Source organism: Macaca fascicularis, chromosome 6 (genome assembly GCF_037993035.2).
Source record: "Macaca fascicularis isolate 582-1 chromosome 6, T2T-MFA8v1.1".
NCBI lineage: Eukaryota > Metazoa > Chordata > Mammalia > Primates > Cercopithecidae > Macaca > Macaca fascicularis.
In genome coordinates, this window is record NC_088380.1 from 65,243,740 (window position 1) to 65,268,050 (window position 24,311).

General features: G+C 38.6%; 1 pseudogene; it reads right to left on the reverse strand.

Annotated features, from left to right (window-relative positions):
- Positions 1-17,808: 17,808 nt before the first annotated feature.
- On the reverse strand, positions 17,809-17,987 carry LOC123574327 (U2 spliceosomal RNA; annotated as a pseudogene).
- Positions 17,988-24,311: the final 6,324 nt, after the last annotated feature.

Consider the following 24,311-nt stretch of genomic DNA (forward strand, 5'->3'; position numbering starts at 1 on the left):
TTAACACTAAATTTTGCCCTTGGCTACTTTCAGAATATACACCGTGTCGACCTGTAAAGCCTGCCAAGTCATGAAGTTCTTTCCGAGGCATGGTATTCAAGTAAGGGCAGCTGAAGGTGGAATTCCTGAGATGTTTTTTGTTTTTATTTTATTTTTTCTCATCTATGTACCTTTCCTCTTTGGATATGAAGAAAGTTTAATTAAACTCCATGATAGTTTTCCACTTAGCCACAAATATTATTCTAAAATTATTTTATCTTAATTTTTATCATATTTTCATTATAAATTTTGATGATAAAATTATAGCATCCCCTTATCTAAAAGTACATCTGAAAACTGTAGAACATGGTTTTTCAAATTATCATCATAATGATCATTATCATCATCATTGACCTTTTATTAGGTACTGGGCTAGTAGGCAGAGATTTCCAAAAAAGTAAAGTACCTACTTTAGAAGGGAATATAAACAAAACTCTCCCAACAAAGAAAACAAATACTAAGAAGCAAAATAATAATAGAAACAATTGGTGCCTCCTGGGTTAAAAGTAGTGACCAATAATTTATCTAGACAGAGAATAACTCAAAAACAAGGCAGAGCTTGAATTAAGTCTTGAAAGAAGGTATATATGGAAGAATAATGATAGGTTTGGAAAGATCGGTAGTTTAGAGGAGGTAAGATGCTTTGGAGTTTTAGACTTTTTTACTATGGAAAAATCAGTAAAATTTACATGGTAGGTAGGTAAACAATATATAAGGAGATTTACATATGTTTAACCTGGTTTCAATATGTTCTATAATTTGCAAGAGGAAGATTCTAAAGATCTTATTTCAATATTTCCTATTCAATATGAATTTGTGTAGAAATGGAAAGAAAGTGAGTAATAAAGTAAGAATTAGAAGGATTTGTTTATTGGCTGTATATAAGCTTGTAAGTCAATAGAGAAGTCAAAAATTGATCGGATATTTCTTATACATTCCACCCAATTAAACATCAAAAGCCAGTAAACAGTTTTTTAAAAGAGTATCTAGATTTCATTGAACAAATCAACTATATGTCTTGATTCACATGAGAGCTATATTTTGAGCATATGATGTGCTCTTCTAAGACCAATTCATTTTAATAAAAGGATCAAATCTAGTTACATGGGTTTTTTTCCTAGATTAAAACTAAATGTTAGAGTGATCTCTGCTGAAATAGTAAGTAATTATTTCACTTGAAAGAAAAGTTAACATTTTATAGGGCACAACTTACAACAGCAATTTTTTTTTCTTTTTTCTTTTTTTTTTTTTTCTTGTTTTGAGACAGAGTCTGGCTTTGTTGTCTAGGTGGGAGTGCAGTGGTGCAATCTCAGCTCACTGCAACCTCCACCTTCTGGGTTCAAGCGATTCTCCTGCCTCAGCCTCTCAAGTAGCGAGTAGCTAGGATTACAGGCATCCACCACCACGTCAGGCTAATTTTCATGTTTTTAGTAGAGACAGGGTTTCACCACATTGGCCAGGCCTGTTTCAAACTTCTGACCTCAATTGATCCTCCTGCCTTGGCCTCCCAAAGTGCTGGGATTACAGGTGTGAGCCACTGTGCCTCGCTTATACCAGCAATTTTAACACAGCATGTTTATTGTATTTCGGAGAAAAGTTGCAATACAACTTAGGTAAGAACCTTCCCTTTCCTTGTGATATGGTCATGCTAAAAATTCTAATAATGAACGGAAATTACTTCTAATTATTTTGCTAAAAGGAAACCCCAGAATGCCCTCTCTAAATATTACTCTAACTTCAAAAAAGAAAATAAGTTTTGATGGCCACTGAATATTTAACATATTGTAATACCCTATATTTCTGGGTTTTATTTCAGTGGGAGGAATAACCAAGCATTTTGTCTACAACTTGTCAACGACAACAAAAAATCCCACATCTCACCATATCTACACTAGATCATCCCTTAGCCTATCAAATTACTGAGAAAAAAATCACTAGATGTAAGTGCAAAACACTAGTGCACTAAGCATAAGCACTTTGCATTATTACATGATTTGATCATTACAATCCTTCTAACAAGGTGGTTACTATTACCCACATTTTAAATTTGAGAAAACTGGCATACAAGAAAACAATTAAATAACTTCCTCCAAGTCATCCACACCAAATGATCTCTAATCCTCAAGGTCATAACCAAAAGATTTCCAAACTCCCCAAAATTGTTCATTGTATGACAAACATCAGACATTTAGTGCACAAAAGATCTTGGGTAGACCTTCAGAGTCCTTGTGCATGATAAAAGTTGACAAGAAGAAACAAATGTGTTATCTTTGTCCACATAACAGACACGATAAGGAACAAAATCCAACATGTATCCTAAATTCAGAGGAATATAACACAATAGTGATCTATTCAAAACTCAACACCAAGGAACACATTTCCTTATCTTTCTCTTTCATTTGCTGTACCCACCCCCGACCGGCCCCCAAGAAAGGATTTTTTTAGAGTCTTTCTCAAATTAGTATAATATAACTGGATCACTTCCCTCTGATCCCCATACATAACATCTGTTTCAGTCATTCTGTTTTTTTAATATGGTTTCTATGAGACAGTGTGTTTTACTGAACATGTCTGTAATTCACAGATTTTTAATTACAGTTGGACATTTTTTCTAAAGTTAAACATATCTAAATAATGATTTCTCATGAGCAAATCATATTTTCAGAAATAACATTTTTCATACCTAACTATAAGGAATCTTCTGAAACCTAGATGTTTCTGTGGGATGCTCTACAGAAGGCATTATAGAAACCAGAGTTGTATTCCCCATTTTATAATAAGTTAGTGAAGTCACCTTGAACAAGTTCATTAAACTTCTCTGGAACTCACTTTCCCAGTATAAAGTCATATAACTTTACTAAGGTTTAATAACTTAAAAAAAAATCTTATCCTAATTGAATTGGGAGTTTCAGTTGTCATTTAAGAAAAACAAATATCAAGTGCATCCTGAGCCAATATAGTCTCTTCCACTGGCATGTGGTGTTATTATATACCACAAATGCTTTTAGAAGAAAAATGGAAAACAAGATATTCAATATTTAGGAAACTGAAGATGGAAAACAAGAGAGTGCTGCAATAAATAGGTGCCTTGCTGATGGTTTTATGGCTCTGAAACTTGGGAAACTTTTTTCTCTAACTAGGTAAAACATTTGTTGATATCTGAGTCACAGTTTGGGAGACAGAGTGGGAGAGCAATGCCTAAGTTAATTTAGTATTTGAAATCAAAGCGTTGTTTTACTTCTAAAATAGTGAAACTACACAGATAGGTATATTCACTGTTATATAATAAGTCAGATTTTCTAAAACATCAAGGCTTAAGTTACCTTTTAGACAATTTCAGAGGAACCTCTCCACTCACATTTCACAACGCATATCTCACCAAAGATGAGTTTTGCCTAATTTTGATGAATGTTTCATGAGAGAAAAAAAAAAAAGCATTTTGTGATTTAAAAAATATACAGAGCTGGGTTGAATACAACCAAATGGGTTTCCTCTGAGTAAGATCTCTCCGTCTTTTAATATGTTAATGTGATTTGTGAATGCAGACTTGCCTGGTTCAAAATCCACCTGCATCCTCCAGCATGTCCAGAGGTTAATGTTTCCAGGAACCCTTAACTCGACTTTCCACAAACATCTTTTGAACATAGCTGATAGATAATGCAAACCTTCCTGATTTTCTGGTGTGCATTCTTTTTTCCTTTTGTTGAACTGCAGCCAAACGGAATGCTTCCAGCAGAATGATGACTTAGTTCAGGTACTGGCTGCCCTGGTAATAGCCTCCATTAGAATCAGGTTATTGTTATGGTCCTGCTCTCAGGCTAATTTCGCCCTCCTCTGCAATTGGTGTATCTCCAAATGTAAAAGACATAACCTTAGCAAAGGCTATGAGAGGGATGGGACCATGAATCTAAATGGCAGCATTGTGGACAGAAGCCTGTTGGGAGGCTGTAGACAAACTAATGGGACAGAAAAATATTGGACTAGATGGCACTGTTGGTGAGAAGATGCATAAAGGCAACTGAAGGCCAGACAGATGCTCTTCAAACGCGGATGGACCTACAAATCACCTAGAGACTATGCTAACATAAAGATTCTGATTCAGTACATCTGGGGTGAGGCTCGAGATCCTGAATTTCCAAAGCTCCCATGGAATGCTATTGCCGGTCCATAGATTGCTCCATGTGTATCTTGGCCTTAGAGTATGTAGGGATTGATGGCTAATGAATACAGCAAAAGAAGGCAATTAACTTGGACACAGGTGATCCTATTTCTTTATATTCAGGCATTTGTGAATGTTTAAATTTACTACTGATATTTTAATAAATCATGCAATTTCTAAAATAACTTTAATTATATAACAATATTACATAACAAAATCATAAACCATCTTTTTCAAAAGAGCATATACTCTCTAAAAGATTCCATTCTAGAAGCAAACTTTGCTATATTAAATCCAAACTTTTAAGATGAGACAAAAAAGGCTTGGAAGTTGAAATAAACTCTTTTGCAAGTGTGGTGAATATCTATGTCTGTTTATAAGTTATAAATTAAAAGTAATAATTACATAATTGAAAGGTAAACTTTAAGACTTATAGACTGTTTCCTGAATATAATTTATTTAATCATTCTACAAGCATTTAATAAGACATTCTATGTGTTAGGTTCTGTGGGTCTAGTGAAGGCATGGTCTTTGTGTATCTAGGGATACAAGATTCATTCTTTGCTACACTCACAGTCTCCTGGGACTTTCAGTCTAGTCTACTGTGCAGTATGAAACATGAAAAGGACATTTACCATCAAGATTCACTACCACACTATTGACCTATTACCTAAAGAATTAAGAAATTATGCATCCGCCAACTCAATACAACTAGCCTTATAGTCAATCTATGGACAACTGTAAAAGCAGGTATATGCTTTTCTTTCTGGGGCTTCCCAAGAAGTTATTCTGACCTGGAAGTGCTCAAATGGTTGCTAAATTATGAATATCAATTTGAATTTCTTTCTTAAATTATTGGTTTAAGCTCTAGTAAAATACAAATGAAGGTTACACAAATATTATAAAGGTATATATTCTACTTATGCTAATAACCACCATTTATATTCTGTAATTATATAAACATTGCATAAGCCAACTAGTAATTATTTAATCAGTTATAAGGGAAATCAACCTACGACAAGAAATCCTCTTGATACACCCCTGGTGAAAACACTTCAGTCTAAACAGCAGTTGCCTCATGATTCTTATACTTTAAATGCTGGGAATATAGTAAGTGTTCAATAGACACTTGACATGGGTAGAAAAGGAAGGAGGAAATGATTTTGCACTGTTTGTTTTACTATTTTTTATGATTTTAGATAGTTAACAGGCTAAAAGGATAGGGTGTTCAAATCAATTTACACACTGATCTATCTACTAAAATTCTACATTGTTTTAGAAATCCTTTGGCTAGGCCAGTGCAGTGTCTCACGCTTGTAATCCCAGCACTTTGGGAGGCCAAGTTGGGTGAATCACCTGAGATCAGGAATTTGAGACCAGACTGGCCAACATGACGAAACCCCGTTTCTATTAAAAATACAAAAATTAGCTGGGCGTGGTGGCATATGCTGTAATCCCAGCTACTTGGGAGGCTGAGGCATGAGAATCTCTTGGACCCAGGAAGCAGAGGTTGCAGTGAGCCAAGATTGCACCGCTGCACTCCAGCCTGGGCAACAGAGCAAGACTCTGTCTCAGGAAAAAAAAAAAATCCTGTTGCTAGGCATGCTTTTCATTTTAACAATGTATTTGTTTTAAATTAGCTAGATAATATATGATATGTTCTCATTGTAAAAATGTTAAAAGTTCTGCAGAACTCTAAAGTTTCTGTAGACCACCATCCCCAAACTCAACCTTCCCCCAGGTAACTCTGTTATCAGTTGTGTTTATTCTTCTAGATCTCAACTCTCTGTCACAGTGGCCACCATCCAAATGTTGCTATTAGGGCTTGAAATGAGATTCACAGAATTGAGAAATGAAATTTTTATTTGTTTTATTTAAATTTAAATAGCATCATGTGGCTAGTGGCTACTGTAGTGGACAATAAATTCTAGACCTCTGTGTGATATCACAAATAATTTTATGCCTATAGGATCATATATTACTGTTTTCTGAGGCTTCTTAAAAACATAATGTTATGTATAATGATCATTTTTTCACTCAACAAAGATCTCTCTTGCTATTTTTAACTGACACACAGTATTCAATAGTATGGTTATTTCATTCTTCATTTAGCCATATCCCTACTGGACGGCATTCAGGTTTCCAGCTGTTGACTATTACAAAGAACACTCTGGCAAAACTCATTGGGAATACATGCCAAGTATTTTTTTTTTATAATAGATACTTAGAAGTAGGATTGTTAGGTGATAAGATATCAGCAATTTTAAATTTTAATAGAAACTGGCAAATTGTTCTCCAAAGTAGATTATTCAATTTACACTCCCACCAACAGTCTTTGAGATCCCACATTTTTCCCTCAAACAGCCTTATGTTGCCATCAGTTTCCCTGTACTAGTTGTCAATGCCTTTTTTCCCTCGAGAATACTTTCTATTTCTTAAGCAGAAGAAATTAAGAAGAGCATCAGTGGGCCGGGTGCGGTGGCTCACACCTGTAATCCCAGCACTTTGAGAGGCCAAGGCTGGTGGATCACCTGAGGTGAGGAGTTCAAGACCAGTCTGGCCAACATGGTGAAACCCTGTCTCTACTAAAAATATTTAAAAATTAGCTGGGCGTGGTGGCAGGCACCAGTAATCCTAGCTACTCAGGAGGCTAAGGCAGGAGAATTGCTTGAACCCAGGAGGCAGAGGTTGCAGTGAGCTGAGATCTCACCACTGCACTCCAGCCTGGAAGACAGAGCAAGGCTCCATAGCAAAAAAAAAAAAAAAAAAAAAAAAAAAAAAAAGCATCCGTGGCTACCATTAAAATTTATAGAAGTGGGAAGATGTATTTCACGTTGCTTCTGAGTCAATGTTCAATTTTAGCTCTCTAACAATTTTAATTGATCAAGCATTTCCCAGGAGTCTCTATAATATGATAATGGCTATACATTACAGAAGGCTTTTGAGAAGGAAAAAGCATTAACTTTCTTTTTCGGTAATGTTCTGGCACTACTCAGTAAACTATGTTTTAAATTGCTTTTCCTATAATAAAGATAGATTGTGCTAAGCATGTATTCTTCATGCCTAGTCACTCTTTTACACATCAGTGTAGAATTTGTAATGCCTGGTCAGGACTCTGTCGCTAGTTTGTGTAACTTTTTCCTTGAGCAAAATCAATGGTCTATAGATAAGGCCTGCGCCGTAAACTTAATGAATTCTGGCGTGACAGCAGTGTTGCTGCAGCATCCTTAGATAAGTAGTTTTATGTGAATGAAAGAACAGGAGTATAGTTTTGACTAAGTCATATTTGTCCTGGAACCTGAGGTGAGCCAACCACTCTCTTGGGCTCAGTTTCCTTATCTAAAAGTGATGGTGAGCCGGGCACAGTGGCTCATGCCTGTAATCCCAGCACTTTGGGAGGCCAAGGAGAGTGGATCATCTGAGTTCAGGAGTTCAAGGCCAGCCTGAGCAACATGATGAAACCCTGTCTCTGCTAAAAATACAAAATTAGCCATATGTGGTGGCAGGTGCCTGTAATCCCAGCTACTCGGAAGGCTGAGGCAGGAGAATCGCTTGAACTTGGGAGGCAGAGGTTGTGGTGAGCCAAGGTCGCACCACTGCACTCCAGCCTGGGCAACAAGAGTGAACCGCCTTCTCAAAAAAAAAAAAAAGTGACGGTGATAGAAGAGAAGACCACAAAGGTAATCAAACTAAAGTTGTAATTGAAAAAGGAGTATAATTCCTACATGACTGGTTTATGTAGGAACTATGTCTTACTTAGTGGTTAAGTAAGACAAAAATGAAACAATAAAAATGTATGTTGGAATTTTACTCAAGGAACAAGGCAATTTCTTTGCTGCATCTGGAAAGTCTAGAAGACTGTTTCCTCAAATTTTTTGTGCTATTTACAATTTAGTGGTTGCAGACATGATACACAACTTTAATAACATTTTCTTAATCAGTTTCTAGACAGTCAACAACATTAAACCAAAACTCAATTCCTGGGCCGGGTGCAGTGGCCCACGCCTGTAATCCCAACACTTTGGGAGGCCAAGGCGGCTGGATCACGAGGTCAGGAGTTCAAGACCAGCCTGGCCAAGATGGTGAACCTTGTCTCTACTAAAATTGCAAATATAAGCCAGGCGTGGTGGCGGGCACCTGTAATCCCAGCTACTAGGGAGCCTGAGGCAGAGAATCACTTGAATCCGGGAGGCGGAGGTTGCAGTGAGCCAAGATTGGCCACTACACTCTAGTCTGGGCAACAGAGCGAGACTCCGTCTCAAAAAAACAAAAACAAAAACAAAAACAAAAACAAAAACAATTCCTGATTTGTGGCATATGCTGATTTCCATGGTATAAATACCTCTACTAAAGCTGATTTTAAGCTACCAACATTGCATCAGCCTATGTGGAGTTGGGTAGAGATGCAAAGTAACATGTCATTTTATATAGTGTTTCCACCATACAGATGCAATAAACAACCTTACAAACATAGATAACAGAATGTAGTAAAACACTTAGGAAGGGATGAGAGTTTTGAGTATGTATTATGTTTTTCAGATAACTTAATTGAAAGTTTACATAATTAAACTTTAAAGAATTGATGCATTAACAATTTGCTTAACAAATTTCTGAGCATTTAAAAATAGGTGCCTGTGAGTCAGTTCAGACCAACTCTAAAATACTGCTGCTTTTTCACCATATAGACATCCTCGAGTCTGAAAAACCTGTTCCTTTGTGATTTTCTAAGAACTGTATTGTTTTGATTGGTTTTTAGAAGTTCCTTATAGTTTCTGGATGTGAGGTCTTTTCAGATACAAGTATTGCTAATACCTTTCTTAGGCTTAGTACCCACTTTTTAAAAGGGAACTTGACAAATCTGGGATTTTAGTGTAGCACGTAAGTGTTCAATAAATGTTTGGTTAAATAATTCCCCATAAAAGATACTGACATGGAGAGATTACATGAGCCCCTGGATACTTAAGCCATATATTACTTTTATATGGAACCATTTCAGAGAAGGAAGTCTCTCATTTTGTCTTAATAGCATGTTTCACTATCTCACAGGTCCATAAATAGCCTACTCTAGTGATTATCACCTTTTCTAGAGTTGCAAGACCAGGAAGATCAGAATCACAGACTTTTGGAATTGTAAAGGAATTTAAAGGACTAATGGTCCTGTCCACCTTACTAGTACACATTACATATAATACCCAGCAGCATCCTTTCTGTCAAAGTAATACGATTTATTCATTCATTTAAGAAATAGTAAATGATAAGCAATTTTGCTGTAACAACTCATGGGAATTTTATGACTGTGTTTGGAGACTTGTGGGAGTAAAGACCAGGGATGAAAGACAAGGAAATGTAAATCCAATTTATGTAATAGAATATGATGACCCAACATCTCCTTTTTGCTCTGTGGGTTTCTATTGGCCCCCCCTTCACCCATGCTTTGGACTTTACCATTTCATTCTCTTCCTCCTCCAACTTCCCTTTGCATCCTGGCCCCTTCCAAACTATGTTAGTATGGATGTGTTAATATATTACTCCATCCAATGGACTATAACTCATATTAACCAGGAGATTCTAGAAACAATGTCTGAACACATCACAGAAACTTAAATGAGGAGAAGCTCAGGCATTAGCAGAAGGCCTTGTTTTGGTATTCTTCCATCTACAGCTGTACAGCTGCATTCTTAACCTTGACTGCATATTAGAATCACCCGGGGAATTTTATAAATTTCAGTGCCTAGGCCACACCACCCCAGACCAGATAAATAAGAATCTCTCAGGGTGTGACCCAGGCACCAGTTTTTTTATAAAGCTCCGCAAGTGATTCCCATGTGTAGTCAAGATTGGGAGCCATCTCAGGTTGAGAGATATTGATATAAACCAGCATCCACATCTATAAATTAAGGTCATTTATTTTACACAGTCCTGAATAAAAATGAGCATCTGTCTTCCACTACTGTGAGGAAGCACAGTCCCTTAAAGTAATGGTAGGTAATACTTCTTTCCTGCTCTGGGATACATAATCTTGGCTCTTCTCTCATGCTTTCACTCTCTTAAACTTCCTTTCTCAGGCTTCTGTACCAATCTTCAATTCAGTTGGGGTATCTTATTCAAATAAAATAAAATAACATTCATTTTATTTGAAAGGAAAAATATCAGTTTCTAAGTAAATTGGAGTAAGATTCAATTCAGATGTGTTTATTTACAAAACATAAGTTGGTATTTATCTGTGTTTAATTGATTCTGGAACCAGTTAAAAAGTTATCCTTAACATTCCATGTAAAGAACCAGGCAACTTGGCCAGGCATGGTGGCTCACACCTGTAACCCCAGCACTTTGGGAGGCCAAGGCAGGTGAATTGGTTGAGATCAGGAGTTCAAGACCAGCCTGGGCAACATGGTGAAACCCTATCGCTACAAAAAATTAGTGGGTGTGGTGGTGTGCACCTGTGGTCCCAGCTACTTGGGAGGCTGAGGTGGGAGGATGGCTTCAGCCTGGAAGGTCAAGGCTGCAGTGAGCTGGTAATTGGGCCACTGCACTCCAGCCTGAGTGACAGAGTGAGATACTCTCAAAAATAAAAAAATAAATAAATAAAACCAGCCAACTTGTTTGAGCTCACAACAGTTTCAGGACTCATCTGTGTAAGAGAGAAGTGACTGCATATCAGGAAGCAGGATGAGGATTTCCCTCCCATAACCCACAGCTCTCCGAGAGAACAAAGAGGTACATGTCTGTGATTCCCAAAAGCAACTTCCATTTTTTTTAAAAGGGATTGTGCTTTTCAAATTTATGGATATATATCAAAGGCCTCAGGAATTCATGGATTAGGAGCAAAAGATTAAAGTCAGTACAAATAATACTCTAAATACGCAGAAGGAGGCTGAAATTCCTCTCAATTCTTTCTGATTGAATGAAAAGTAAAGAATAAAATCTCTGGCAGAAACACATAATGAAGGGCATGGTGTGGAACAGACTGAAACCTGCATCTCTCAAATCCGTATGATAGTAAGCCAGGCATTAACTTTTGTATTTGTTAAGCTAATTTGTTTTAATATTAGTATTGAAAACATGTTTGGGTTGTTATTAATATAGGGATTAGGTAGTATTTTGGAGAGCCTCTTTTGAGGGAACAAATGTACAATCTTAGTCATTAAAATGTAAAAGAATATTCAAATTATATTTTCAGCAGTAAATTGATATCAAGCATGTTTTAAAATGGGTGATGTGGTTTGGCTGTGTCGCCACCCAAATCTCATCTTGAATTGTAGCTCCCACGATTCCCATGTATTGTGGGAGGGACGTGGTGGGAGATAATTGAATCATGGGGGCAATTTCCCCATGCTGTTCTTGTGGTAGTGAATAAGTCTCACAAGAGCTGATGATTTTATCAGGGGAAACCCCTTATTTTCTTTCTTGTCTGCCACCATGTAAGACATGCCTTTCACCTTCTACCATGATCATGAGGCCTCCCCAGCCACGTGGAACTGTAAGTCCATTAAACCTCTTTTTCTTTATAAATTACCTAGTCTTGAGTATGTCTTTATCAGCAATGTGAGGACAAACTAATACAATGGGCAAATATTTAGGAAAATTTTACTCAATACAAAGAAATCCTGGCCTCAAAACTGACATGATTTTTACACATACAATACCATGTACAAATAGTTTATAACTTAATCCACATTCTCTCCTTTCATAAGCACATAAGAAGAATACAAGCATACCTGTGGTATAGGAAATGGAAAGACTATTTAATATCCCTGATTTTGAGTAAACCTAGCTTTCATTTGTGATTATAAGCAAATGTTTCTCCTAGTAAAATCCTGACCATAATATTTCTAAAAATGAACACTTCATTCATTGATTCACTAACTCATTCATACAGCTAACATTTATTGCGCACCCACTAGCTTCTAGGAATGTATTAGTGGAAAAAGCACCAAGATATATAGATCTGGATCTCTGACCTCTCCTACTACTCAGAAGAGAATCTGACCCATTACATAACAGTCAAGAATGGTGAGCTCCTGAAACACCCTTTCACCTGTTGGTGTTACTTCAGAGGATGAAGATGAGGAAGGGGATGTTATGTACATGATTAGTGGACAGACAAGTGGCTGTTTTAAGAACTACCTCTAGACAAAATAAGTTGCAATACCTCTGATAAGAAAGATGTCAACACAATTGGCTTTTGCATGCATTTTTAAAATTTTGATATGGACTTTCCAGTGAAGGTTTTGTAAACTGATATCTCATCCATACCAAAGGATGGGACCACGTTTATGCGGGTTTTACTGTAATGTTCGACTTTGTGAAGTAAAGTACGTGTTTTACTTGTGATGCAACTGCTGCATTTGTTGCCAGTGGCAACGGTTGTTTTCTTCATTAGGTTTCATGTGGTTGGTCAGGTTATGTCATGAGAACTACATTGAGAAAAATTATGAGTTTGTTGAATGCCAGCTCTCTGCAGTGAGAACAATTGGGGGTGAGGGTGGGGGGAGCTGGCAGTGTTTCTTCTGGTAGGAGAATAGAAATGCAGACTCGTGGGCTCTCTACACAAGCCTTTCCACATCGGCTGGCCTCCCCTCTCCCCATCCCCGGCATCTATTTTCTAGCCTTTAGACAATTGCATATATGTGTCTGGAAAGTTCCATCGATCAGTTCTTTCTGCAGCACTCCCCATTTCTGTGGCTTCAGAAAACCTTGAACTGTAATCTCCCTCTTCTCTCAGGATGCGTCACTGAGAACAACTTAAATCAACCATAATTTTCAACATATTCTAAACAGGGATTTAGAAAGATAAGGTGGTTACTGAATTGAATTATAATAAATTCAGGCTGTAGTCCAATTGCTTCCAGCTCTTCCCCTCCCTCTGCGGGCTAACAAGTGTTTCCAAAGCCATAGGGCATTAAGAATCCTGAAACAGCTAATTAACAGTGCTGCTGTACATCATATGAAGCATGTGGGTTCCAGGCAGCTGTAAAACCTCAGCTTCCTGAGGCTATCCGAGTGATGATGGAGCGATTGGAATTGGATCTTGACATTCTGCTCCCTGCCTGTGGCAGAAAATAACCTTTTTAACAGGGACTTTAGGTGCGGATAGTACTTTGGGCACAAAAAAGTCTCATTGCCATGACTGTGAAAAAGTAAATGAACATTTCCTCATGTTCAGACTGTGACTCACGACTGGCCTGTTAACGGACAGAGGAAACCTCAGGCGTTCTCTTGACACATCATCCCACCAAGTGAAATGCGGGATTGGTGAGATGATTTTTCATAGCTTTGAATCAACTATCTTCCAAAAGGCAGATAAAACCAGGGTAAAAGGGGCCTTTTCCAACATTTTTTTCCCACCTATCTAAAGATTTCGCCAGGAGAAATAGAGGGCTAGCCTACTGTATTTCACAGGGAAATAAACAAAAGCGATAATAAAAACTTACCATTTTTTTTCAAAAACACTGGACATGTTGACATGAACTGGTCTCATCTCACAAGATCTGAGTATAAGTTATGTGCTTTATTAATAAAATACTCTGTCACACTGACAAAGCAAAGTCTTATCTCTTGCCTCCAGCCTATAATCCATTTTCCATAATGTTATAAAAAAAAGTCTTTCTAAAATATGTCATTCCTCTACTTGAATAACCTTGATTTTTTTCCTCTGTTTCATGGTAGATAATCTGCACATTTCTTATGCTCCTTATACCAAGGCTTTCACTACCAGATTCACAACTCTGTAACTTCCTCTCAGGGGACCAGGGAGAATATTATGGAGCTACAGAAATTTAGTCGCCAACACGCCCTGTCCACTTAAACCTATTACCACATCTTCCCGTTCACTTTCTTTCGCTGAGCTCTTTGTTTTATCTTAAGGTGCTGATGCAATGTCACTTGCTTTGGGAATTCTTTCTTCACCTCTCAAACAGAAGGAATCACACCCTTTGTCACTTCTATTCACTCCTCTATCACCCATACACGTGGATAGGTCTGTGACTTACCTTTGTGTCCCAGATGTCTTTATGATCTGTAATATATAGAAGGAAGGTGATAAATGACTTGCTGAAGGATAGATGGACAGATATAGGGATGGAATTAGATCATTAAACTATACCTAAAAGCTCTTATAATTCTATAGTTTATGATTTATTTTTAATGAGGAGCTTTTGAAGTGATTACTAGAAAATACACCAATCAGCGGCCTCAATTAATATTCAGTGACATTTAAAATTTCAAGTGAGATTTTAATTCACTCCTTGAATATGTATGTCTTTTATATAGGCATCTCACTACAACATCCTTAGAAGTGGCATAGACTGAAATATAAAAGCTGGGTCTATAAAGCAACTAAAATCTGATCTGATGGTTAAAAATTGAGAGATACATCTTAAAAATGCATATGTAAAGCCAAAAGCTGGGAATGATGGTAATATATTGAATGACATATGAGCATAGAAAATTATCCACAGATGCTAACAGTAGGCTGAATTAGAAGTGTAATAGGAACAAGGTAAAGCACATTTGCTTAAAATAATAAGCTATGTATAAAACCCAACATTCTCAGCAATAGAAAAATTAAAAAAATGCATTCTAGTATGGTATATCTATAAGATAGACATCATAGAGGACTTTAAAATGATGGCTTTGATGAACGTTTGACATGTTTATGATTTCATAAAAATGTTCATGGTACAGTGTCATTTCAAATAAAAAAGAGACAAGGTTTGAAAAGGTCTAGTTAAAGACTATTTGCGGGGATTTAATGACCTCTTTGGAGGGAGCTCCTTGTACTGAAGAAGAAGCTGGGCACATAGAACTGAGCCCAAGAACAAAACCTTGGCTGACTGAAGGAAGGAGTCATTCTAAATGGAATATGGCAGCTGCACTTCGGTGCTTTTCCAGGGATGAATCTCTGGATCCTGGGAGAAGCAGAGAGCTTTTAAGTAAAGAGATGTTGCATATAATTCTGCACAGTATCAGGAACAAAGGGAGAAAGTATAACATCCATTGGAGCAGCTACAAAGCCAAAGCATGGCCTTGTGATAGCTGCTTGACTCCCTGGGTAACAATGTGACCTGATAAGCCTTGGGAAGTCCAGGGAGCTGCTGGTTCTGGTGGAAGAGCAGTGGTTCCAAGAAGGGGGACATGCTCCCGTGAGACACATTTGGAACTCCCAGAAATAATGAGATAGATTTGTAGAAGAATTGTTTCAGCAAATGTAGGAAAAAACTAACGAAATTGAAATTATTATAGTTAATGTAACCTCCCTTGTTGCATTAGGCTAGAAAGTCCTGGCAAAATTTAAAGATTCCCTTATATAGCTACAGAACAGTAAAATTTAGAATGTTCACTTATCAAAAGCTTGTTATGGGTAGTGATATGGGCTTTATAAAAAGAAAATAAAGTAAAAAATACTCAATAATACAAAACCCAAAATAAACACAATATAATCATAGACCTCTTTAACTTCAACAGCACGATACTGTTTCACAGCAAACAATCAGTTCACTGTTACCTGAGCTTGGTTAGGATTTACCTGAAGTAGACAGCCACATGTTTTATAGGAACAGAGATACTGATGAATTCAGAAATATTTCATGAGAATAGCATCTCCCAAACCGGGAAACCTCACCTAAGAAATATACTCAGATGGGCATGACAGTTGTTTCAAGTGGCGAAGACCATTTCCAGGAAGAAAATTCACAAAAACCTTTTGTTCAGAATTAATAACAAAAAGTGTACAATACAGAGAAGCAGGCACACAGCTCAGTATAAAGGCTGGTTTCTAAAAGGCCAGAGCTGTCTCATGACAGATCAAGCTGCCTGGAAAGGCAGTATGTGTTATGTCATCTATGTTCCCAGGAAGAAGCTACCAGACATGTGCTCAAGGCAAGTTCTGTGCCAGAGAAATGATGAGCCTATGTGATATCTACATTCCTTCCAGTGCTAAGATTCAAGATCCTCAGATTTTTGTCTGGTGAAACACAGTATTACTTGGAATGACTGTAATTTTCTTGGCTACCTTGATGTCATGCAGTATATTTAATTAATCATTATATTACCAGCTTTATACAGGTATGAATCTATTCCTGATGGGAGTGAAAACTATGCCCTGAGTGCATATAAGTGGTATTTTAATCTAAGATAAAATTGAAATCCCTGATTTAGTTCCATTAGTTCTGGGTCTCTGAAGGTCTTCATATTTAACGGCTGGCATCTTTACCTGCTCCTTCAGGGTTCTGCAAAACAGGAGTTTGGGGTCAGCATTCTTCTAGGAGTAGAGTCAGGTCCTGAGTCAATTTCATCCAGAACCAAAGTTATGTTGCTCTGATCTTAGAGTACACAGAGCCATAGCACTGAAAATAATTTTGAGCCTTATAAGCTAATGTGATAGTTCTTTCAGTGTGATCAATGGAGGTTAAAAAGCAGGAAGAGTTCTTTCTGTACTTTTCTGCACTTGGTGGGAGTGTCATTGGAGAGAGTTTGGGGAGAGAGGAACTGACACCATTCCTGTCTACTTTATGCCAAACCTGTGACAGAGGCACACAGAGCCTGGAGAGCCACTGGAGTATCTCTATCCTGTAGACAAGGAAACAGGCCTTACAGGGGACAGCAGTTTAGTGACATGTAGAGCCCAGGTTAAAACACAACCCTGTCAAATCAAACCTTGTCTGCTTTGAAACAACTGAACACAACAAAATAATTATATGAGTGTTTTTAAATGTTGTATTTCAGTTATTGAAAAAAGAAGCCACTCACATTTATTTTGGAATTATTAAAGTAGCCCAGAATCAAGATTTAAGTGGAAATATTTAAGACCAAAGGCATTTTTTTTTTCTCACCTATTTCAAAATATTTCGGGCTTCATGTGAAACTAAAGCCTTTAAAAAGTTGACCTCAAAGATTGAAAAGAAAAGCAGATAAGCGATTTCCCGGTAAAGAAAGATTGCTACAAAATCACTGTAAACTGTATGGAAATTTCAAGGGGTAGCGAAAATGTGCTCTGATGCCCAAAGTGAATAACAGGATGTATGACTAAAGCTGTTGACCTGTGACCAGCTAACTCACCTCAGAACCTACAGAGCTGCTGACGTTACTTCTCGTTTTCTTTCTCTTTCCCTTTCCTCTCTTTGTCCTTATTTTTGATTCCACCCTCTGCCTCCATTCTGCTTCCTCCTCTTCAATGCTTTCGGCCATCCCATCTTCCTTCTTTATTGTTTCCCTAATTGAGCCTAATATGAAATTCATTATGAAACTAACATGACCCTAATATGAAATGTGTTATAGATCATGAAAAACTTCCTGCCTACTACTAGGTGTCCGGTTAAACCCAGGTAGGTGCAATCTGTTTCTTTCTGTGATAATAATTTTGCTTTCATTGTGCTCAGCATGGGTTCTTCTGAGCTCACTCCACCCTCACCCTGGGATGTGTGCCCTTGTGGTGAGGACAGGGAGGTGGGAGTGCACTGTTAATTCTCTTCCTGAGAAAGAGAATGTGCCTTGTCCCTGTCTGAGGAAGACTTCCGAGTACACAGACTCAGAGTCCTGACAGTACGGCCAGCATCACAGAATAATCTGCCATGGCATTTTATTCCTAATTGTTCCTAATGTCAACAGAATAACATCCAAGAGAATTCACATAAATCTCTTGTTGAGAAATTTGCTGTTAACAGGAGCTTAATACTTTGTAATGCATGTACAGCCTAAATTTGTTGTCCTTGGATGGAGAACACATTACTTATTAAAAGCCAGGAGAACAAACACTCTACTTGATCTTAGCCAAAGGCTAAAAAGCTATGAATATAATGGTGGGAGTTCACGGCGCTGAGAGCAGCACAAAGCCACTTTAGAGAACCTGCACTGTGAATTCTGGTTCTTCTCAGCTGACGGCATTGCGTGCTTTCTTTAACCTCATGATTCTGTGTTTTAGAATGAAGACATTGTGCTGCTAACCCTCATAAAAACAGGGTAAATGGTGGAGAGGCCAAGCACACCCTCAACCCATATCGACAGAATTATCCCTCAAACTCCCAGAGTTATTTGACATTATTAACATGGTCTGTCGTATTCATTTTATTTATTCCTTCAAAAACATTTCTAGAGTACCTTCTCAATTACAGTCAGTCACAGAACTGGGCCCTATAAGGGTTAAAAATAAATACTGAAATATAAGCAATGTAAAATAAATTCCTACTCCTAAAGTTACAGGTCTAGGAGGGAGCAGACAGCCCTGAGCTTCGAATCCTAAGACTTGAATCAAGTGCTTCTTCTGCCACTCACTCTCCGAGTGACCTTAGGCAACTCACTTACACCTCTGAATCTCACTTTCTCTCCTCACAAAACAGGGATTATATCCACCTCCCAGGATGTTATGAGACAAAACAAAAGAATGTGTGAGAAACTGCCCTGCGTACTGTGACTGCACACAAATAATGCACTGCAACTAAAGTATTTTCAAAGTCTAGTATAGGATACAATGTGTGGCTCCAAAACACAAGAACTGAAAATAGAAGAGGGGCCTTAAACAAGCAAATGGTGACTTTACTAAAGCAGTGACATGGGCTCAGAGAAGAGATACATCTGTGAGTAGTAAGGTTATGAAGGGCTTCCCTGGGGAGGAAACGTGGCACAGAAACAGAACTAAGATTAATTAAGGATGGGCAAAGACTGGTAGGCATTATTCCCATTGTACTCATGTGGAAACTAAGGCTTGAAATGTTTCTGAGGCCACCGTAGAACCAATACATGGCAACACTTACCTTTAAAACCAGTTTACTTTTATTATTTTTTCATTTCAAATTCCAGGCACTTAAAATACTAGCAGACAACTTTGAAGCTCAAAGAAGCTGTGTGTGTGTGTGTGTGTGTGTGTGTGTGTGTGTGTGTGTGTGTGTTTTGAGGAAGTGAGCATGGGGTGAAGGAGGAAAGCAAGAACACCACATGGAAAAAGCACTAACAAGGGTGGCCAATGCATCAATGCATGTGATGTATTTGGGGGATTATGGATAGAAAATCCAGCTGGCATAGAGGTTTGTGCTGTGAAGAAGAAGAACGCAAGGTGGTAAAAGCATGCTGAGAATAAGTGAATATGCTAAGTAGTTTGGACATTTTCCACTACAAAATAAGGCCTCTTTGAAAATCTTCAAACGGAGGAGTGATCTAATCCAGGTGGTTTTAAGGAGATTGGTTTGGCATCATGTAAACTAATTGAATGGGAAAGAAACAGAACAAAAAGGCCCGTGATATGCAGAGATATGGCTCTGGCTTAGGGTAGAAGAGATAGAAGGACAGGAACTGGTATGAAGGGAGATTTGAGAAAACAGTGACTGATTGGAATTGGAATTGGAATTGGAGTTGAAGGTGACTGTGTTCCAAAATGACGGTAGGCTTCAAGCTTAGGTGGCAGAAAGAACGATCATGACATTCACAGAAGTGGGGAAGTCAGGAGGATGCTGCTTTTCAGGGAAGAGGAGTTGGCTTATACCCACTGAGTTCAAGCGGCAAGACAGTCAAATGGAATGTCCGATAGGCAGGTAATCGGAGTAAGACAAGCAATCTGATTGCAGACTTGGGAGTCCCCAAGGAGCCTGAGTGAGTTCTGTGGAGGTGCATGATTTCCATGGAAGCAACACACTCAGAGTCAGAATGACTCAGGAACCACGCCTTGGGAGATGTCCAGCATCCAGCTGTGAATACCGCAAACTTCTGTCTATAGTGATGATGAAATATTGACTCTGGAATTTTGGATTTTCTGCCTTAAGGGAAGCTTGCAAATGGTGGCCAAGCACCTAGAGAGAGAACTAGTCATATGATTTGTTTATTTCATGCCTGCTGAATAATTGTTTAGTTAATAAATATCCTTATGTAAATCAGAATTTAAGATGCTTTTATTCTAATTAGGTGGTGACATTATAAGGAAGTAGTTAACTCCTCTCACCTCCTACTTCACTGGCAGTTACCAATGTCCAACCAAAACAATCCAAATGTGTTCATAATCATATTGGTTTAGCTCAGTTGCCAAAAGTTGAACATGAACATCTAGCCTTTTAAAGGATGGCGATTCATTCATAATGGTTCAACCAAAAAGAAAAGAATCGTCTTTGGAAATGTTTTCCAGGTATATTTAATGCAAAAGAAAGCTCTAGTCAAACAATTATCTGCTTTACTTGTTCATTTCATGTGGATGGGGATTGTACCTTCTGATCAATACCTGCCTATTCAGCATTTATCTATATATGAAATGGCTTTTTTAATGTAAGGAATTTTTTTCCCTTAGGGGCTCACAGATTAGGCTGTGGTGACAGAGAGCAATTGCATTTTTTAAGTGTTACTACTTAGGTATAAATAGTGATCATCTGATTTAATCCCTATCCCAGTGGACCGTCATGAAAATACAGCTCATATATACAGCTCATATGGTGTGCAGGACGTTACCATGTGGTATTTGCCAATATGGGACATTGCACTCGTGTATACACAAACATGCACAGACACACATGCACAGGCACATGCGCACACACAGATGCACATACAGACGTAGACACAGACATGGACAGATACACAAAGACACACATACAGAAGCGCGTGCACACGCACACACACACACACACACACACACACAGACAACTCTAGGTATCTCTGAGTTAATTCAATGAGCCCTGCAGTTGGCCTCATCTTTATATTCAGAACTGTTTTTTTTTCTTTCCTTTGAAGAGTAATCCTATCTGAGACAGAAAGAGGATGAGTCACACTGAGGCAAAACTTTGTAGGTAGAAATGTGCATAAATGCGTTTTTCTAAGATGCTCATGAAGAAAAGACAAAAGAACAGCCATGTCGCTGAGATGCCATCTGTGAGGCTGGCACAGTGAGGCACGACACCCCTGGTGCTTCCCGGCAGCCTGCGAGGGCTGCCTCCCTCCCTCCCTCCCCCCTGCTTGCAGGGCCACTTTCAGAGACTTCCTTCAGGGCTTATGTTCCACTGACCTATAAATGTTCACTGTAATTAGACCAATTGTCACCTCCTGCATTGTTCACCATTCTTCTTGCCCTTCTCTATTTTTAAAAATTTTGTCTTCAAAATAGCATGTTTTACAGTAAAAATCTCAAGTGAAAACATACTAAAACAAACAAAACATTGTTCATTAAGGCATTCAAAACAACTCTTCATGACAACAGTTTAAAAACTAGTGAATTAATGATGAATTGTGCAAAAAAATGTTAAAGATGCCATCTGTGATCCTTCATATAACACTTTTTTTCACATGGAAAAATCCAAGAATGAATGAAAGAGCTTGTGGATAGGCCCAGACAGTGGGCTGCACCGCTTTTCTCCAGCCTGGGACATGGCTCATCACTCAGGGTGGATCCTGGAGAGGGGCTGCGTGAGTTCAGCCTTGGCCTGTACCCCAGTACTCCCTGTGTGCACTCAGAGGAGCTTCTGCATCTGTAAGACCCTGTTTCCTCATCTGCAATACCAGGACTCGAATCCTAGCAGGGGCTCTGCAAACCAGATCAGCTAAAGTTTAAGGCTTGGCCACGTATTTTCTCAAGAATGGTTGCTGTGAAAGAGCCAGTGAAGTCACAGAGGGTAAAGTCAATGGCCAACCTTCCTCATTCATGAATACTGATTGAGCGTTCACCGTTCAATAGTCAGCTCCTTCTAAGTCTAACCGTTTTGAGTTTCTCTGGACACCTGTCATGTAAGAGGCTCTATATGTGAGGATAGACTTAGGGGGCAGTTGGTTCCTCTTTGTGGACACAGAACAGGAAGAATAAAGAGATCTCAGAGGGAAAAGGAAAGTGGGAGGAGGCTGGGTCTGTGGGTTCCGCAGTGGGTCACGCTGAAAGAAGACCTGGCGGACACGTAACCTCTGTGGCAAATGCATGAAAATAGAAAGATGAAGCCAACTTTCCAAAAACTTTTAGGAAATTACTTCAGTGAGAAAATCTATTAAATAAATTACAGCCATTCTATACAAATAGAATTCTATGTTATGATGGTAGAAATCAGTCAATCCAATCCCCTATTAGGCAGAAGGGAAACTTGCCTCGGGCCACATTGTCGGCTGGGGTCCCTGGCACAGTACTAGGCCTCCACCTCCATGCACTACCCCGGATCAGAGCTGGTGCTGTGGGTTGAATTGTGTCCCTGCAAAAATAGGCTGAAGTTCCAACCCCAGTACCTCAGAAAGGGACTTTGCTTGGAAATAGGGTCTTTAGAGAGGTAATCGAGTTAAAATAAGGTCATTAGAGTGGGCCTCATCCAAGGCGAGGGGTATTCTTATAAAATGGGGAAATGCAGACACACACATACGCAGGAGGAAAACACTATGGAGAAACAAAGAGAGAAAATGGCTATTCAAGGAGAGAGGCCTGGAACAAATCCTTCCCTCACGGTTCTCAGGGGAAACAACCTTGACAACACGTCGCTTTTGGATTTCTGGCCTCCAGAACTGGGAGACAATGCATTTCGGCTGCTGTGAGCCACCTAGGTTGTGATACTTCCTTACAGCAGCCCTAGGAAATGAATGCAGTTGGGGACCAGGCTTTTAGTCAAAAGATCAGGGAGGAAGGTTTGGTGTCTTGGGAGAAATTTCTAGATTATAGGAGTCACTGAATATCGTAACTTTGAAAAATCCATTTCAAATCTCACCAGAAACACAAAAGCCTGTAGAAATCCAATTATACAAATTTGTAGTCTAGAAAAGGAAAAAAAATGAAATTACTCCTTATGCACATTTAAGCAGAGTTTAGGACTGGAAAATAAACAAGGCTCTGGTAACTGGGGAGTGCAGTGCTAACAGTGCAGGTATGTGGCTGTGTGGGTTTGAGCCTCGGCTCTGCCTTTTACTAAGTCTGTGACCTTCAGTCACGGCCCTCGCTCGTCTTCAGCCTTCTCCAAGAAGAGTGAGGTGTGTTCTCTCGGAGGCCGTGCCCTGACGTGCTCAGCGCAGGGTTTCGCACGCTGTGACGATTAACTGGATTTTAGCTGCTATTATAATGACTAATAGCAGATAATTGCTTTATTAAAAAAATTAAAGGCAAGCCCCCAAAAGTTAAGAACACATGTACTTGTTTGCTTTTCATCTTCTTAGATGACACTTATTTTAAGTTTTATTTTTATGTAATTCATTCCATCTCTCTTATTCAGGAATATTTTTTTCCTTTGAAAACAGCATAATACTTAGATGCCAAATGTGATCATCAAAGCAAGAATATGGATATCCCACTAAGCTATCTAGTTATGCTCAAACCCAAAAAGTAGAAAAGCTCTTATGTACAAAGTGATTCCTTTCATGAACTTGGAAATGTTTCAAAATCAGGTTACTGAGTTCTGATTTGGACCATCCTGTCGCAATACCAAATCACCTTTGAATAAACTTATCCTCTCAACTCTTATTGTTCAAAATTGATTTTGAGGATGGAAATTCAATTTTCTTGTCATGTATACCTGAGCTGTTGCATCAATTTGTCGGACCAAACCTAAAATGCAGCACTTCATGGATGGAGGAGGGACGTTCTCTCTACAAAAAGTCAACCAAGTCAGAAGTTGTGAAGCTGCTGAGAAATGCAAAAATAAACACACTTAAGCAGGAAAAGAGAAGATCCTGTTGCTTGTGGGAAATAGATTTTCTAGACGTTAGATCAGCTGGAATCATTGTCATGGACATGCCAAAAGGCAAGTGAAGGAAATGTACTGAATATTGTTGGCTCTGCACTAAGAGAATCTCAGGAAGCAGTTCACAAGAGTGCCATCCACAAGCGTGGGAGGACCAGCTCGTTAGATGCTTCGGGCAAATAAAAATGTTCTGTAGAGTTGTTTTGTTGTGCTGGAGCCATTAAGCACTCCTTACTACATGAAATAGTATATAGCCCTTCAAATGGGGCATTTAGCAATATAAATATATTTACCCTGTCCGTTTAACTGTAGAGAATATGTCTTCTAAGGCACCAGAGACATCCAGAGATAGAGGGCTGCTGATATTAATAACACATAAACTTTGGGTGAAGGCATAGGGGAAGTCAGCCCTCACTAGAACTCCACTATGCAGGCACCCCGATCTCACACTGCCAGCCTCCACAACCGTGAGAAAATAAACATCTGTTGTTTAAGCATACCCT